General features: G+C 40.1%; 1 protein-coding gene across 1 annotated transcript in view; it reads left to right on the forward strand.

The window, feature by feature from the left end:
• Nucleotides 1-20,146, forward strand: part of LOC146517444 (voltage-dependent T-type calcium channel subunit alpha-1I-like) — a 283,413-nt gene that overhangs the window by 78,867 nt on the left and 184,400 nt on the right. The gene's annotated exons all lie outside the window — the stretch shown is intronic.

Genomic DNA, 20,146 nt, shown 5'->3' on the forward strand with positions numbered 1-20,146 from the left:
TAGGCTGTAGGGTAAAGTGTCTTGCCCAAGGACACAACGATCAGGACAGAGAGCGCGGGGATCGAACCGGCAACCTTCCGGTTACAGATGAGCTACCCAATCCCCTGAGCCACGGCCCCTCCAAATGATACCAAATCATTGATGCTAGTGAATACGTGAATTCGATCTAATTTATCTTCCACTTTCTTCCTTTTTCTTCATTCACCTTAATACATACAAACTTGTGCAAGACATTTCTACTTTTTTCTATATTTATTTTTCTAATAACTCCACGGCCGAGCCGTCCACGGTTTCATGCTTTTTAGCATCTTTATTATCACGGTTGCTGTTCTACAATCAGCTGCAGCTTTCCAGCTCGCAGTCACACACACTAACAACAACATTAGGACCTAGTTCAATCTACTTAAGTGGTTGAGGCGTGATTGCCCATACCGTCCAGGTCTCTTTGGGGTTGTGTGAGGACAAACAAAACCTCCCAAATCAAACACATGGAGCTTCTTGGTGTGGTGACCCCTTGTGAAGAAGGGAGCAGCTTCTTTTAGTGTCTTTCTAACTAAAGCAAACAGTAGAGCTGGAGACTGTCTTGTCAGAGGGAACAAAAATGACTCATATTTTTCCTGTTTGGGACATGCTACACTTGTTTTTAAAAAATCATTTGGATGACGGTGCTGAAGCTGCCCACGGTTGTGATAATTTAACGTTGTGATAATTTAAAAGAAAACAACAACAACATCATTATCTTTCTTTATCCCTGTTGTTTCTTCTACATAATTACTGCTTTTTCTTGTGGTGCCCCACATTAGTTTTTTCCTCTCTCTTTCACTTGCTGTCTTACCATGTGTCTCTTTGGCTCTCCCCCTTGCTCTCACAGCCACAGCTCTTATGCTAATGCCAGTATTAATTATTATGCTAATGTGTCTCTTAATCACTATGCTAATGTCACTGTACCTACCTGTCAAACTGGTGCTAACGCTACATGCAAGGGTCTGTCTTTTCCTGCTTTCTCCAACTCCCTCCATCGCCTTGAATCTTCTTTTACATTTTTTATGTATTTAATCAGTCTTTAAATGTCTTTGCATTTGGTGGAAGTAGTTCATATTTCATATAGTTAGATTATTTGTCTCACCTTCGCTGCTTTTTGATTTCCCACTGAGCTTTTAAATGCGACTCTTCCTCCACTTTTCCTCCTCTCACTGTTGTTTTCAGTTTCTTAGACACAACATTGCTGATGCTGTCCACAGGCTAAAAAATGCGGTCCTCCATATTCGCACCCATTTCATCTCATGAGACTTAAACACATTATATATCACTTCTTTGTTTCTTCTTTATCCCCCATTCCTTTATTTGTGCTGCCAGATGCTCGTGGAGTGCAGTCAGCTTCTTCAGCCAGTAGGTGTGAACCATGTCAGGGCCTGGTGCTGTCCAACTCTTCATACTGGAGACCCTTTCTTTGATGTCTGCCACTGTGATGGTTACTGGACCCTGTTCAGGGAGGTTGCTGTGGTCTCAGCAACCGCCCTCAGATCCACTAGCGTCCTTTTCCCGTATGCTCTTCCAGTATTGTTCCGTCTCCAGCCTTGGTGGTGCTGTTCTCATATTGTTCCCCTGTTTCCAAGGACTGCAACTCTGATAGTTGGCTAACCTCCCTCCGTGCTACCTTGATCTTAGCCTCTCCATGGAGGGTACTGCCCCTTGTGGCTGTTCAACTGGTAGCCAAGCATCTCACTGATCACTGCTGCCGTATTGTAGATCAGCTTGTTAGTCTCAGTAATGGTGGCTGTGGGTATCGTCCGTAGTGCTGCATTAACATCATCTAGCAGACCTTCTGAGGGTACTTGCGATCGTGGCTCAAGAGTTGGGTGTTCGTCTTGTAATCGGAAGGTTGCCGGTTCGGGCCCTGGCTCAGACAGTCTCAGTCGTTGTGTCCTTGGGCAAGACACTTCACCTACCGCCTACTGGTGTTGGCCAGAAGGGCCGATGGCGCGATATGGCAGCCTCGCTTCTGCCCCAGGGCAACTGTGGCTACAACTGTAGCTTGCCTCCACCAGTTTGTGAATGTGTGTGTGAATGGGTGGATGACTGGGTGTGTAAAGTGCTTTGGGGTCCCTAGGGGGGACTAGTAAAAGCGCTATACAAATACAGGCCATTTACCATTTACTTCATGTAGTGTTGGTAACCAGACCCTTACTGGATACAGACACCTCAGGTGGGAATCCAACTTGTGCTCAACTGCACTACGCTATCCAGCTGCATATAATTTGGGAAAAGGTTTCAAATATATATATATATATATATATATATATATATATATATATATATATATATATATATATATATATACACACCATCTTTCAGCTCTGGCAGATCTCCTTTCATTCACAAGACAATTTGTGCTTTGGCAGAAGCTGCAATCCATTGAATGGTTAACCTTTTTCATAGTTAACCATACTGTTACATAAGTATAACTTAGTTTGAGCCAGCACTGGCAATGACATGGACAAATGAGATGGCTTAATGAAATGTCTAAAGGGCCAAAGAACAGAGCAAAAGTATTCTTTAGTTTAATGAACTTGATTCTCAGTGGTGTGAGTAGGGGATAAAATGTGGGAGAGAGACAGAGAGATATAAAATTCATTTGAAATTGGTAACCCTGAGCAGAAGCATATTCACACTGTCTAATTGACTTTAAATTAATGGCACAAAGTTTAGCATTTCGATCATTACTGTAACTGTGATGGCAGCCCTTTGGTTTTTATAGTGCATGCCATTGGGATGGATATACTGAGATGTCAGTTTGGTTGTTTGATGAACTGCACTCTAAATTACCACTGTTCTTTGAGCATAAATTAATACAAAGGGTAACTTTGTTACAGAGGGTGGCAAAGTAGAAAATGTATCTCAAATGAATGCCTTCATGGTTACAGGATTTTGGTGAGAGAACACTGGACTCCTTGTCTGTGACGGACATATAGAACGATGGCGGGTTCAAATTAGTAATGATACAGATGAAAATTAGAATCATTGCAACGCACTGGACAGTTATAAATCGGTTGCAAATACAAACATATTAAAAAAATGTTAAGCGATAAGATTAATGCCTTTTGCTGATATTTTCAAGCTAGTTTTCTTCAGTCTCACAGGCGTTAGAATATCAGCGTGTAGCCTTCATTGGGTAGGAGCTCAGAAACCTTGGGTAGACAAGGACAGTACAGGGAACGGGATAAATCATTTAAGATATACCTGAATCAACCCTGCGCATGATTTGGCAATAAATCATACCAATTAAGTGAAGCATCTTGAAGGACCAATATACAACTAATCTGCAGTTTTTAAACGTGTTCATATCAATTTACTGCAACATTTGAATTAATTCCCTATCATTTGTTCTCTGCAGGCCTCACAGTTCCTTTATCACGCTTGGCCCCTGTATTCTCATAGGTGAAGGAGAGCTGAGAAAAAACTGTTCTGTTCATCCCCATTTACTTTTCTTGGCTTGAGATTTCACCTACCTCAGCACCATTCCATGGATCAATTTTATGCTATTTTGGGCATAGCCTCTTTGAGATCAAGGGTCCTCTGTGGTGTAGCCTAGCAAATTCAATGCTGGATACCATGCTGTGTTTCGGCTGCTTGTTCAGAGGTGATCAATAATTCTACAGTCACACTGAGTTCTCTCTGACCTTGATTAAACATGAATCTTGATCTTATTCTTATTCTTATACTGATAATTTATGGCAAAGGGGTGGGATTAAATAAGTGTTTACTTCGTCCCACTCCCTTTCAACATGTAAATTAATCAGAACGGTTTTTTTTGTATAGTATTTTTTTCTTTCTTATTTTCTTTTCTAAATGTACTTGTATATTGTTCACATGTTGAAATAAATTACCAATCAAATCAATTCTTTTGATCACTATCCGCAAGTTAGTATATCGGCATCCATATTACTGCAAAACGCACTTTTCTTCACCAAATTTGGTGATACTCTCAAAAAGACAGTGTTATCCATTGTCGGGCTTTTTATACTGATTTCATAGCAAAGATAACTTAAATAAATATTTGTCGATATTGCATAGATATGTATCAAAGTTTAACTAAACATAGAAGTTTAACTTCTAACAGTCGCATCATGCTGAGATATTGAGCCCCACAGATTTACTCATAGATCCTCACTGTGTGTTTTAATCCTCTTTGCATTTACCCCCTCTGCTCCAGACAGCCCCTTGCTGTTGATGCAATGTATTGCTGCACTGCTGTCATGCTGGTAGCTGCCAATATGCATTACTGTCAGAACAGCATCATCTGCTGAGCTCACAGACACTGAATTAACACACTTGCTCCCGTAGAGAGATGCCTAGGGGGTGTGCCACAGTTTTTGTGTGTGAGTGTGTTGACAGGTGTGGGATCATTCAAGGTGAGCTGAGGCCTTCAAAGTAACACAAAACCAGTGATTAGCACTCCAGGGTTTGTATGTAATGCTAGTTGAATATGTATGTGGGTGCCTATATTAGTGTTTCAGTATTACTATTATCACCTCTGTTGTTTTCCATTTTGTTTCCTCCTCCTCCATCCTTTCATCCCTCGCTTTTGCTTTCCCGCACTTCACAGCAATCTGTGTCGCCATGGTGATGTATAGAAGTCAGGTGGTTTGACCTGTGCTGGTTATGAGATCCCTCAGACTTGCGTGTGTGTGTTTGCATTTAATTATTTAGAACAGCCAGTCTGTCTATTATCAGAGGGAAAAATAATCTGAAATTAAGCTTTAAGATAACATAAGTTTGTCAAAAAGCTGGTTTTGAGTGCTTTTCTATGGATGTTGCATAATGCAGTACTTGTAGCACCACAACCCCCAGAAAACAAGAAAAACAAACACAAAGTATTAAAACAAACAAAACATAGTTGTCTAGAACTCAGTACTCTTAGGCCACTTCAGCTTCAGATTCGATGTTCAGAGCCACCTTCATCAGCAACTTGAAGTAATCATTTTCTGTATGACTTCATTAGTTTCTCACATTATTATGAAATTGTGGCTCAGTCTTCTTCTGATCATTGACGTTTGGTATTTAGTTATGTACAGCTTCCTTCCACACCCTTTCCATCTGGACTTTGGGCCACTGTAACACCTTCTTTTCTTCTTCAGGCATTCTGTTGAAGATCTGCTGCTGTGCTTGGACTCATTGTCCTGTTGCATGACACAATTTGAGTCAAGCTTTAGCTGTTGGACAGATTGGCTCACATTTGACTTTGGAATACTTTAGTATATAGAGAAGGTTGACTTGATGACTACATGGTGCCCAAGTCCTCTTGGTCCAAAACAAATCCAAATTATCAGCTGTTGGGTCTGTGCTTCAGCAGGCCCACTAGTTCAGACTTATTCCCGTGAAGAAAGCACGACAGAACAGCGATCGATTGGTTTTACTTGCTAGCAAGGGAAGTCCAGACGGAACCTCAGAACAGCACTCTGACCTCAACCTCAGAAGACTCCGTCGTCGGCTCCCTCTGCAGCCTTTTTATTGAACACAGTTACAGTTTACACAAGCACCACCCATCGTAAAACCCCATGTGGTGTGTCAGGCACTGTATTTGTGTGTGTGTGTGTGTGTGTATGCACGTGAGTGAGTGGTCGTGTCCAAATTCATGGGCTGCATCCTCCTGAGCAGTGGCGGTCCTAGCCTGTTTGGCGCCCTGGGCAAACACCCCCTCTGGCGCCCCCCCCCCCGCCCCCCCCACACACACACACACACACACGCACACACACACACATGAAGAGAGAGACGAAGTATGCATTGTATGCAAACGTTGTATGCAAACGGCTACTAAACAGACATCATTATTCGTCATACAATGAGAACAGGACAAATCAACAATTGACACTGACTAATTAATATTATATTATTGTATATATTGTTTGGAGTTTAGTCTGTTACTGTTACTATTTTTACCATTTCTTCTTGGAGGAACTGTAACCCACATAATTTCCTTAGGGATTAAGAAAGTATCCTGATTCTTAATGTTTTAGGATACATGACCTGCCATTATCCAATCACACATCTGCTTACCTGTGTCTTTTGCTCGTTTCTCCTTGTAGGAGTCATAATTAAATGTATTGAATTTTAAGGATCACTGGGTTTTCATTTGTTTGGTTGCTATGGTGATGTGTAATGGGAGTCACGTGGGTGCTAGCGGCGACATTAAGAGGGCGTTGTCAGTCTGTCTTTCACTGGTTTGATTTTGACAGAGCAGGGCTGGGTAGCATAGTTTTTGTTGACCGCAGCACAACAAGTTTCCCCTTGTTGAATTAGAGCCTGTGATGTTTTAAGAGTTTGAATCGCGAGCCGATCACATTGCTCTGTAAACTTTCCAAGCACTTTAATAAACAAGCAAGCAATTCCACCTCTCGCATTATTGCGTAAAGTTGACAGGCAAATAGACAGGCTCAGTCCCCGGCCTCTAGCGACTGTGGAAGTCGCTACACTCCTCCTCTTCTTTTCTCATTTTTTAGAGTTTAAAAACGGGTTGTGTGTGAGACTTTAGATAAACAAAATATAAAATATACATTTTCAATTGTTATTGATCCCTTTACCCCGAGTCCTAAAGTGTATATTTATTTTCTTACTCTTCTTATATATATTGTTTGTTTACTTGCACTGCTGTAACTGGAGCCTCATCGTCTCGTCTCTCTATAAACTGGACTGTATGTAGCGGAGATGACAATAAAGTTTACTTTGACTTCAGCAGCGAGCAGGCGCACCGAGGGCTCTCGCGCTCACTTTTCGCGTATAGAATTTTGAAAAAACATCGGTGCAAATTATAAGTCTGTATCATGATGTCTGGTGTTTTCGTGTTTGTTGGTTTGTTTGTAATTTGTTTTATTTTGCGAGTTGGTCATTTTTGCTGCTCCAGCCAGCCAGAGCATCCCCCGCCGCCCCGCCCTCTCCTTCCTGTGCCGCAAGCAGCAGGCGCACCTCGCAAACGGAGGGCGCCCTTACTCCCAGCAAATGGGCGATAGAAAACCGATCGGTGCCTATGCCATTCCCAGTATGCGCTGGCTGATGTCGGGGCAGCATGAGAACGAGCCGTGATGCCGCCCCCACCATGATGCCGCTCCGGGCAACCGCCCGTGTCGCCCGTATCTAAAACCGCTACTGCTCCTGAGGCCGCATTTGTAGACCAATTACGTCACAGCGACGCGCCGAAGGCTGTCCATGGATTTGCAAATTCGTAGACTCCTCCAAATGCAGCTGACAAATGCGTCCTCCTTTTCCCCGAATTTGAAGGATGGGTCGGGTGTGTCCTTCATGGCCTACCATATCCCAGAATTCATAGCGCGGCACAGCCAAACTCCAGTTTCCAACAATGGCGGCCGCTACTAAGTTTTAAAATTACTCATACTAATCCTTCAGGGTCACAAAATAAACTTTTAACATATTTTTAGGCGAGAAAGTAGCTGTGTAAACTTCAAATATCTGCTCGGTTTATCAAGATATCGCATATTTGCAAAAGTGCTTCGACGTTTTCGGAGACGTCTGTTACCCACCGATAGCAAGCCGGGAGCTCGAGGGTCACTGAAGCCGCAGAGAACGGCACAACTCCCGGCACATCATTTTCAGATCACCACGAACTTTCGCTACTCGGGTTAAACGTAATATATAAGTCACTTAGACAACCTAAAAATGTTATTGTTGGGCTTTTTTCAGTGTTTTGTTTGTTCGTGAGTCAATCGGTTTGGCTGAGATTAAAGTTATTAGATTAGATTAGATAAAATAAAACTTTATTAAGCCCCCGGGTGCGTTCCTCCTTGGTTTTTACACAGCTGACTAAACGTCAAACAGAAAACTAATTAAACAGAAGTATGAGACAGTCGAGAATATACGCCAGTGTCCTGTTATATTTTAGACAGCAAGGAGCAGATGGCCGAGTTTATTAAACTCCACCGAGACAGCGGTGACGCTAATCAGAAGGCTAGACCGTCCAATTTCCCCAGCCGTTTACTTCCGGCGTAGCCGACCTTCTGAGGATCCGGCCCACGTAGACCGCGAAGGCCGGGTCCTCAGGAGGATGCAGCCCATGAATTTGGACACGACCAGCATGTGTGGATGGGGGTGCGTTTGTGTGACTTCCTGCTGAGAATGCGCCTACAGTCACACTATAGCCCCCCTCACCATTCAACAGGCTGGGGAGGGGAACAGAAACATCAGAATGTCTTTGATCCGACAGTTTAAGGCAAGGCTTACAAATTTAAGTACAATAATGGCAACATTTAACAATTTCAACCTAACATCACCCCTCAACCACCGTGCTTGGTAGCTGGTATGAGGTGATTATGCTGATAATTTGGATTTGGTTGTTGTCAAATGTGGTTCTCATGTTCAGAGGTCATTGTTCCAGAAGAAAAAGAAAAAAGGCTCTTGGGCTTTTTTTTTTCTAGTATATTTGTCTCCACTGACATGCTTTTCAGGGATATGATATTCAGAATGCTAAAATGAGTCACCAAACTTACTCAGCCTGCTTAAGTGAACTCTATGTGGGAAACACTGAGGTTGCCTTCTTGGGCAGGCCTGTCATTGCTTCCAGGACTGCTGGTGCAGTATATGCGTGGAGCCCTTCCTACAAGTCCAGTTCTGACCACTTGAAGCTTGGACATGCTGGTTCTCCTCCACACTGTCAAAATAACAATACCTTAACGTAAAACAACACGCAGGGTCTGTGACATTTACAGAGTGTTGTTCCTCATTCTCCTGATGCCTCAGGATATTACAGAAGTTGGCAGTGTTGACAGTCCCAGGAGATGGATTCACACTGCATAACCTTGTCAATATCACAAAAATGATGAGCATGCTCCTGTTTTTGCTCCTGACCTGATGCAATTTCTTCTAGCTTGCATTCTGTGGCCTCTTTCACTTGAAAGTAGTTTTTTCTCTCTACTTCTGACTCACTACAGAATCTCCAGACTTAGGATCTGAGGCAGTATTTTATTACTAGACAAGGGACGACAACCAAATAAAAATCAGGTAATTCACTTATTGGATGTTCTGCTGTTATACCTTTGGCTTATTGTCAGCAACCAGACTGTAGTTCATCTAGTTTATCTAACTTGGGCTAATCAAGTTTTTTCTCTCCAACATTGATCCATCCCTCAGCTGCCTGTTCTATTGTGGTTTGAGAAGAAAGCACTTGCTATTGCATTAAAAAATCTGGCGTTCCATCAGGTGCCTTGTGAGCAATTATATTGTATGACTTGTCAAAAAAAGTAAAAAGTTTCTAAATATTTCATATATAATAATAATTGCTAACAAACACCAATAGGGAGGAGCAATTAACAAATGCAGGGTTTTCTAGTGTCATCTTTGAAACCACTGCATCAAAATCATTTTTCACCGTCACACAAGTATTTTAACACATATGCTGCAAAATGCTCCTAATGAAGGCTGTCAACACTTTAGAGGGTTGCCATTTTGGTTGCTTTACTTCAGCCACCACCACGCCAGTGAATATTCACCAGTCTGCCATAATATGAGGGCTTTATTAAATATGAACACAGCTTTGTAGGACTGTGACCACACATGTCACAGACCCTGCTCCCAACTTGGGAGTCATTTACGACAAACCCTGCAACATGTAGATTAAAATAGCAAATTTAGGCGCTATTATGTTTTCCACCAAACATATCAAGCAAATGTTATACAGTGACACAAGAACATTATTGTGGAGAAGATCTATGCCATACTCATCCTAAGAAACACTTTATTGCTGGATTTGCAGGAAACAAGAATACAGGGAATTTAAACAAGGCAGTTACTTAGTACTAGTTAGGAAGTACTGAACAGACAGGACACAGCGTAGAGGGAGAGCTCAACAAAGGACAGAAGCAAATGTAGACAATATATGTAGTGGGAGGAGAAGGGAAGGGGCGACACATGAACACACAGCTGAACTAAATCACAACCAGTGTTGGGAAAGTTACTTTAAAAATGTATTCCACTACAGATTACAGAATACATGCTCCAAAATGTATTTTGTAATGTATTCTAAATACTTTGGATTACTTAATATATTATCATGCTTTTTGCAACTACACGAGTGTACTATTGCTGTGTGATTTATTACTATTTATTACTATTACTGAAGGTTACCAATACCAACTAGATTTTTAAATCTTAATATAAAATGAGTAATAGTAACTTTTTGCAGCGATCTTGTATAGAAAACTATTCCGCGCGTATATAAAACAGGTCTGCGGCTTCAAACCGTATTAAAGGGACCTCTGGCTAATACGGCGGTTCATGTCGGGCTCGTAGCCAAAAACTAGCTTTACTTTGTTGTCTGGGTCAACTTTGCTAGTGAGAGACAGAGAGAGGCGTTGAAAGGCTGCTCCAACAGAACTTATTGTTTCGGAGGAAAACACGAACACGGTGTACAGTCGAGTCTTAATAGCTTACTTACAACTGGGCTCATCAGGCACTGTTTTTGGCTGCAGTGGTTATTATTATTTACATTTACATTTACATGCTTCCAGCTCCCATTTCTGCTCGGTGACAACTCGTACTTTTCCACTCTTTTTCTCCCTCCCTCGCTCACAGACACATAACAGGTATGGCAGTCCATTCTCCCTGCAGCACGGACTACACTGCCCATGAAGCTACATTCTTTAGGGCTATGACTGTCACACTCTGCCTATTGCCTTCATATTAAATACTTTTTTGAATAATTTTTAAAAATATTTCATCACGTCATTATGCGGGCCACAAGTAGAGGTGACATGGCCCGCGAGATTGAGACACAGACATTAGAGCCTCTTAATGCATGTTTTGTTTGGATTTCCACCGGTGTGGAATTACCAAAAATAGAGAGGGAACAGCCTAAAATATGAAACAAGAAAATACCACCGTGTGGCACTGAGACACTCAAATGAAACAGTTCTTCCAAGTTTGGTAAATAACAGTCATTAGCCCGTCATTAACACTGTCCTCCAATGATTGCTATCTGCACGCTGCTATCTTGGAAACTGTTGACTGGCATGTGCTAATGTGTTAATGTGTTGCATTTGTGTGCACACGTGCATGTTTGTGTTGTGCTGTGGACTGAAATAGAAAGCTTCTTTACCCCACTCAAAGTGACACTTGTCCCTACAGACAGCACACTCTGTTCCTCTTGTTAAGATAATGAATATTAATGTGTCACCTTGTTATGTCTCAGCCAAATTATGATGGCAAACAAAAGCAAAATGCAGAGCGTTTTCAAACACTCATAATTGATCTCCATACATAAGCTGATGTTAGAGTGATGCTCGCAGACAGAGACGGCGAGAAAATACACCACTCGGGGAAAAAAAATGAACACTTGAACCGCTTTAGGTTTGATTTTTGATTTTTTAAATTTTGAATCCAGCTGTCAGCGAGGCGCTGGATTTTATTTCCACTGACTCTGTTTATGTTACGTTCTGTCTCCATCTTCCAGTCTATATCAGTAGATATTTTCAACTTGAATATTTCATTTATCAATATGTGATGTGTTCCCATAACTCTTCTGAGACTACATACGTATGTATATCTAAAGGGCCAAGGAGGACAAGATGTTTAGTGAAAATTAATGAAGAAATGTGGGTTGTAGGCAGTGTGGGCGAGATGAGTTATGTTAAACACTAATTAAAAAATGAAATGACAATCTATTCAACTTGGATATGGCAATAAAAGCAGACATCATACTCCTGTTAAAAATAATTTATAAGATCATTTGTAGATACGATTTTGCAGTGACATTTTGGCATCTTATTTTAACCGCATGTTTTCCGTTAATGGATTCAGCAGCGCAAAGAAATAATTGCAAACAAACCACTAAACTCGGTGGTTTTTTTTGTTTAAGGGCTTTCTTATTGTGTTGTGTCTAATTCTGTTGTCCTTGAAGTTGTTAGACTGAACAAGCGTGCCTTGTTTGGAACTGTTGCCATTAAAAAGACTCTTCTCTGTAAAACCAACACAGTTCAGATTTGCAAAGTTGCATCTGAACAAAACACAAGACAAATGAGATGAAAATGAGATGTTTGGTCATAATGCACAGCACCCAAAAACTGGGAACTCCTCTGGATTCCAAAGGATTCTAGAGCAGCGCTCCCCAACCTGTTTTGCGCCACGGACCAATTTGATGTCAGACAGTATTTTCACAGACCGGCCTTTAAGGTGTCGTGGATAAATACAACAAAACAAAATGAAAAGGCAAAAACTGTGGTATTTTGTAAATATAATAATAAATGCGAATTCACTATGTAGCTTAGCAGCGTCCTCCTGAAATGCCCCAACAACATTGAGAGTAACATCCTCCTCTCTGCCCCTTAATACTCTCTGGTCGCTATGGTAATGCATAAATATTTATTTCAAAATAAGACACACAACTACAACACAAGAAAAGACCCAGGGAAACCAGTTAATGCTAAAAACCCTGAAAACCATAAATTTCACCCCCGAGCCTCAACTCTCGTGGCCCAGTACCAAACTACTCACGGACTGGTACCGGTTGGGGACCGCTGTTCTAGAGTCAAATATGAGGCCATTTGCTCGACAATTAAAGCTTAGCCCAATTTGTTTTTTGCAACTTAACAACGCAAAATTGACAAATGCCGAAAAAGGAAAACAATCAGAGTACTGCAATTAACCAGCCATAGTCCAGTCCAACTGAAATGCTGCAGCATATCCTTAGGAGAGCTGTGAATCAACACGTAGGCCCAGACCTCAAGGAACTGAAGGAATGTTGGAGAAAAAAAAAGTGTGCACCAATTCTCCCACCATGATGAGGGAGACTGAAAGTCATATATAACATGTTTAATCCAAGTTATCACTACTAAAGATGGTTCTACAAGCTAGGCGTGCTTAGTTTTTCACTGGTCCGCCCTCGGAGAACTTTATTTTTCCACCGGACTGTAGATGACAAAAAGAACAGAAAGCATTTTAATAACTGGATTATAGTAAACCAGTGGCCTTCTGTCAGGGCAAGGCAGGCAAGCAGTACCCAGTTATAAAACGGCACTAAAATTCTGTCATCTTAAACATGCATTCTTTACATTACTGCCATCCTGTGGCCACGATTCGCTATTGTCTGTGGAAGCAGGCTAACTCTGCTTGTCTACCTATCAAAATGCTATCTGTGCATAGATTTTGATAGGTGTGTCTGTTTCTCATTAACAACGGCTGTAGCTGTGAAGCCTTGACTGTAGCATGCGCACTGGAGATCAGCTGACAGATACCTAATGGAAGACAAGTATAGCTCCGCTTTCACTGTAGAAACAGATCCAGTACAAGCAAATAAACAAGCCTTGTGTAATTTATAATTTTGAATGAAGTTTTTTCTTGCTAAATAACTTTTTTTTTGATTAAATGTACTGATCTTAACCACCTTTTTTGCTAATATCCTGCCATCATTTTGATACATACAGTTAACCATGTCACACTGCTCAAGCGTTTTAATAGCGCTGTGATTTTAAAAAAAAAAATGTGATAAATATATTTAATTTACTTTTTTACATCAAGGTGTAGCCTTTTTCTCCTGAGCTCATGTAAAGCTATTTTCAGAGAAGGTGTTCCCCACAGGCCAGACACTTAAATCATAGTTATATAAAATATGATGCATTACAGTAGATTAAATGTAAAATAGCCCATTTAAAATGAACTCATCCAGCAGCAATATTCATCCATATAACACTGATAGTGAACATTTTTCTGCAATATATTTACTTTTGATCCTTTATGTAGACTTTGGCCATAATACAGTTTTATGTATAGTGACGTGTTGTTGTAATGTTTTATTACTGCTTTTGCTAAACTATTAATCCTAAAAAAAAATCTTTAAGCACTCATAGCCGTCAGCTAAAGATACTTCTGGCTTCTCCCTTGCCTGAAGGGGTCGCCACAGCAAGTGTTTGATTTGCCAGAGTTTTACCCTGTATGCCATCTCTGGCACAACTACCTGGAATTGAACCAACAACCCTTGTTTTGCCCAGCAAATATGTTAATACCATACGACAACACATAGAGTGCAGTAACCTGGCTGTCGGTTTGTATAAAAGACAGGAAAAAACTGTATTTTTTATTCTGGTCTTATTTGTCCTTTTAAACAGTGATGTCATGGACTCAAAACTTAAAACACTTCAAAGTCACTGCATGCCACTTTGCTAAACCCGTAATGCCATTATTCAGCCACATATTCAGTAATGCGCATACATTCTTATATTTGTATATACATCTATTTATTCTTATAAATCTCACATTCCTATTCTTATATTTTGCTTTGTTGTTATGTTTCTTGTATTTTGCACACCTTGCTTGTGAAGCTTGCATACAAGAATTTCACTCACATGTGCTGTACCAGTGTGCCAGCACATGTGATGTGACAATAAAAGTGATTGATTTGATCAATCAAAGTTTCAACAATTTAATAACAAAAATTGGGGAATTGTTTCATATTTTTAATATTTTATTGATATCCTGATTTTAGCGAACTAGCCGTGCTGAGTTACTTGGTAGAAAGTACACCAGCCTTGCTACTGTTCTCTGTTCATTTCACATTCGCTATGAGAGAGTGTGTGTCTGTTATTTCCTTTAACTGGTAGACATCTCCAGTATTTTTAGCTCAATCAGTAGTTGCATTATGCAGTTGAGGGTCAGATTTTTTTTTCCATTAGTTACACAAGCCTGGCAACACTGGAGGACGGAAATAGCACGCAACAGTGGTTGTGGGCAGAAGAGGAAACCTACCTACACACTTAACACCCATATCATATTGCCATCATACTACACCAGAAGAAAGCAAGGGAGTGGATGGGAGGAGGAACAAAAAGGAAAGCACAGAAAATCCCACCGCATGGTCCCAGTCAGGAACTGTGTGTGCTTGTTTGTGTCTTCCTGTTTTACAAGCAGGCTTCTAACTGTAACTGTACTAGAGATGGCACGATACCACTTTTTTATGTCCGATACCGATACCGATATCATAAATTTGGATATCTGCCGATACCGATATGAATCCGATATAGTGTGTTTTTTAATCAATAAAACTGTTTTTTTAATATCTTGCTGCATTTTGTATAAGTTCATACTCAAGTTTAAATAAACAACAACACTAAAGCTATTCTGTTATACCTGTATGTAAAAAATACATTGCACTATATTTCATAGTTCAGCAATACTGATCAATCTAATAAACTTAAACCTACTCCATCCTTCCTATTCTGGTATTTTAAAGAGTACTTAGCAGAAATATTAAGCAACCTAACTAATAGGGTTGCAAACTCCCAGCAAAAAAAAGTACCACCACCCTCCACCTCATGATGCTTAATCGACGTAATCAACTTTAATTTGATGCAGTGTGGGAAAAAAATGCACAGAAATAAATTATTTTTCAAGAATAATTAAATAGATTCAACATCTTTCTTCAACAGAACTGCAGACTGCACAGATGGTACCTTCCCAAAGGAAAAAGTACTATAGCTTACTAGGGTATATTAGACTTAACAGTGTACTAAACTGTACACTGAGTATTTTCTTGTTGCTTCCATTCCCCATATCTGGCCATCGCTGTAGAACGATACATTAGTTGGCAGCTGTTAAAAACCAACAGAACTTCACCTGTCTGACCTCCACCCCTTTCCAGCTAAATGACTCACAGTAGACTGACAATTTCACCACACTATAGATTCTGTGTGGACAAAGTTTTAGACCTGTCATATAAAGTGTGTTCAGTCTTAAGTGGTATTTTCTCACACAAGCAAGACTGATAACACCTTATTAAGCCAAACCGTAGTCTTGTCAGATGAAATGCAACTAACTTAGACTTCCATTAACAAACTTTGGATCCTCAATTAAGATGTCAAATAACGGAACAAGGATTTAATTGGCCAGAGATCGTGTTATTCACGATATAAACGCATACGCACAAACCCACACACGACATGCAAATATACGCACACACAACAGAGGTTTCCTAATGTTTTTGTAGGCGCTGGTTGCCACAGCAACAGGGCAGAGCTTATCTTAAGGAATCGTATGGCAGCTGTGCATTGGACAGAGGGGAGGGAAAAAAGTGGGAGGCACAGACAGAAAGAGACGTCAGATATTTCTGAAGGTGTAAAGTTCAAGTATAATTCTTTTAATCTTTTTATCGGTCTGTTAGTAGAAGAAAGTTGGCCACACAAAGGTTACTCCTAATTTGGAAGAAAACAGTTTCTATTAAATCTCACCATCTGTGCAGCTGCAGCTTGTACCTGATTCCTCATTGTAGTCATTAATTTTAAGACAAAACCTCCCACTGAGCTAGAGATGAAAGGAGAAAGTTATGACACTGCATGCATGATAATTCAGCAATATAAATTACTTGGAGTAATATGATTTCGTACTCAATAATTCCAGCAGCGTTCTATTACTTATCACATATTTTTATTGTTTTATTATATACTTCATAATCATATAATGAGAATTTTGATTCTTTTTCCAGGGTGGAATGACTGTACAGCAAACATCGTTAATCACTTTAAAAAAGTACCAAAAATAATTGGTTAAATGTTCCTTAACAAGTTGCACCTTGATTAGATTGCATTCATAGCCATCAAGCTTCTAGCATACTCTTGGCTGGATGTTTGACCTCTCTTCTCGGCACAATAGGGTTGAGGTCCTGGCTTTGGGAAAGCCACTTTCTGAAGCTTAATGTCGGCCTGCATTATCATTTCTAAAACCAGGTTTATGTGTGACGGTCAACAACTGGCTCTTGGAACCCAGTTGTTAGTTATTTTCAATCATGTAGCTGTTGATTTGACTTAAAGATGAAGGATTTAGAGGAAGTCCTTCTTCTTCATTATTCCATTCACTTTGTGAATTTATCACTAGTAAAACACATGATTCTACCATCACCAAACAGCTCAATCTTTCTCTTGTCTGACCATAAAACCTTTCTTCTGAGGGCATTTGGCTTGTCTATATGGACAGCTGTTAATTTCAGTGGATCTTGAAGGTGTTGATTTTGGAGGAGGGGCTTCTTTCATAGTTGGCAACCTGTCAGTCCTGCCTAAACTGATGCTTTTACGTAAACTCGGTAAATGTAATAACGATAGTCACCAACAGAATCCATAGTTTTTAGTTGGGGATCTCCCATTTGTCCCACAGGGTGGTTGTCTCAGCTGTGATTCACAGTATGTGAATCATTCTATTTCAAAGCTTACTGAAGCAATGCAAAAACAAACAAACTCATGAACAAATAGTAGCCTCCTGAACTATTAACGTTCAAAACTGTACAGATCTACTCTTGGCATGAATACTTAAAAATTCAAACCTATAATCGACAGAAGGCACGAGCAGAATCAGTGCTGTGTGTTGGCATGAACAGCTCGTATATCACACCTTAGTCAGACATCTCACTGAAATATTATGTTTACAGCAACATAATACAATAACTGTTTGTCATCCAAGTTCCAATCTCATCATATATAAAGGTTTCACAGTAATAAGTACGTATCCCCCAGAGTCTACAAGTGGATGGGGTGGTGAAGTCATCGAAACAGCATGCGCTGAATCCAAATAAGATCCCAAGTCTGACAAAAGTAGTGAATACAATGCTTTGTGAGACATTAGGTACCTGTTGTCATATCTGCAACGTGCTTTCAGTTTACACAGTGTTGTGTTTAATAGAATGAATCAGGATGTCTGTATTCTTTTATCAAGACATCATGAATCCACCATGTCATTCACTATATCACTGATTCAGTCTCTCACAGGGCAGAATGTTAATGAGCAATAAGAGCTTCATTGGATTAACTGATATGTAAATATAGTTCCTTTATGTGTCTATGTTTCTGTGTGGAAATGCTCACTCCTCTGACCTGACAGCTGAAGGAAAAGAGAAGCTGACATGAGATGCTGTGAAGCATTACCATGTGATATCCCATGACATTTACTGCTGTCCAGCACACACACTGATATACCATCACACACAAACACACTTCGTTCTCCCTCTTTCCAGCCAGCTGTACTAGATCGAGGAACCCCCGATGGAAAATTCCAGGAAAGAAGAGACCTGCCAATGTCTGTGGATATTATGCAGTGAAAGAGGAGCACATGTGGAGAGTAAAAGGAGGAGAGTGAGTGAATGAATGAAAAGGTGGGATGTAAAACTAGGAGCAAAAGAGCCACAAACAAGCTTGTGAAAATGTTTCTACAGTTGTAGAATAAATGGCTGTTCTGTATGTGCTCTATAAACATCTAGTGTTTATACACTTTCTGCTTTAAATCATTCGTTTTTTTTCCCAGTCTATAGCTCCTTTGTCTTTTGTCCTGTTTTTCTCCCCTCACCACTTACTGTAGCATTGCATATGGCTACCCCTCCCTGAGCCTGGATGTGTTGGAGGTTTCTTGTTAAGAGACAGTTTTTCCTTCCAACTGTCACCAAGTGCATGCTAACAGGAGGTCTGATTGTTGGGGTTTCTCTGTAATATTGTAGGTTGACAGTTATTGTGTTTTGGCGCTACAGTTGACGCGGGGGGGTTACCTTCCTCAGTGCCCGCAAATTCTGAAAAAACATACATTTTAGATGAGGTGAAAAAAGAGCCTATAAATGCCCATTTTTATAGTTTAAACTTTAAAAAATATGTCTTAGGGCTTTAAGAAGAACAAAATGAAAATCAATGACAACACTCAGGAAAACACTAAACATAGCTATGCGCAGCAAACTTTTATGATGTGCTCTTAGATTGGTTGCTTTCAAACCTTGACCTCTGAGTACAGGGATATTTCACCATCCCAAGCTGTGCTTTCGTTTAAAAAATTGCAGAGAATAGTTACGGTTCCTGTGAAATTGCTGGTTTACTGCAAGCAATTATTAGTTAGGTTCTAAAGTAAAAAAAACAACAACTGAGACTGAGAAATCCTGCGGGGGTGTGCTTATATAAATAAAATTGAATTGAACTGAACTGTATCCCAAATGTGATGAGAGCAGCACAGTTTGCATCACATAAGCATTTTAAGCAACAGGATTTTCCTTTTTGAGCTACTAAACAACTTGGCAGATATCAGACTTTGATATCAATCTAGCATAACAGATTTAAAAAAGCAAACAAAAAAGAGAAAAAAAACATCTGTTGTGTATTTCCTACTACCATCGAATGGTTTGAAGAGTTTATTTCACCACAGTACTGTTCTGAAATATCTTAAAAAAAAACTATTCTGAACTAAATTAGTTTAATTTAGTTCATTTAAAGCAATTACTTCTTACTTTTTTGAAATATTCTCAACTTTCTCGCTGCGAATGAAATTAAATATTAGTCATACTGTAGCATGGGGGCGGCATCCTGTGAAGTTGGTGGGAGTCTTCGTCTTTATTACTGGGGTTATCTTAATCTGCAGGAATTGGAAACCTGTTTGAACGGGATTTCATGACAAATTAACTTTTACCAACCTGTCAGCACCTGTTTGGCTTTAGTGAGAAATGGCTAAGGAGAACTCCCACAGTTTTGCATGACTGTCTAGTTACAGGACTTAAAGTTGCAGCAAGCTTTTTGCAACTCCGTTGTGTGCATTGTTCAGGGCTTAATAGTACACAGTGGAATATGTGAAGATAGACTAAAACAAACTTTTCTGACATTCAAAAATAAGATCTGTGCTATTTCTGGGGGTAAGCAGTTGTGAATATATTAATGATGAACATGCTGTCCTTCACGCAGCGTCACGTAACTATATCGCCGCTCTGTTTCTGAGAAGTTGTTGAACTAATCCACTATTTTAAACTCCACACCTCCAGAACCTCCAGAGATTCTTGTTTAGTGTCAGTTTTTCCATGAATCTAAATATCACGCCTTTGTTTTAAAGCACAATCATTCTGTATTGAAGCTTTTTTATGAGGCAGAACATTTTATGTGGAAAGTGATGTTTCCAGCATATGAAAGAAAACCAACTTAAAGACACCAAGTTACAAAATGAAATAACCTCCCCATAAACCCACCTCTTTCTCCTCTTTATTTCCCTTTTTCTCTCCATCCTTTTGTGCCGGTTTACTTCATTTGATAGTCGATTGGTTTCCATGGAAACCAGAGGTCGTTTGCCTCCTGCGTGTCTCTTTGGGAACAATAAAAACAAGCGAGGAAAGCAAGAGAGAGAGAAGGCAGAGAGACACTGAGGAATG

Source organism: Neolamprologus multifasciatus, chromosome 6 (genome assembly GCF_963576455.1).
Source record: "Neolamprologus multifasciatus chromosome 6, fNeoMul1.2, whole genome shotgun sequence".
Lineage (NCBI taxonomy): Eukaryota > Metazoa > Chordata > Actinopteri > Cichliformes > Cichlidae > Neolamprologus > Neolamprologus multifasciatus.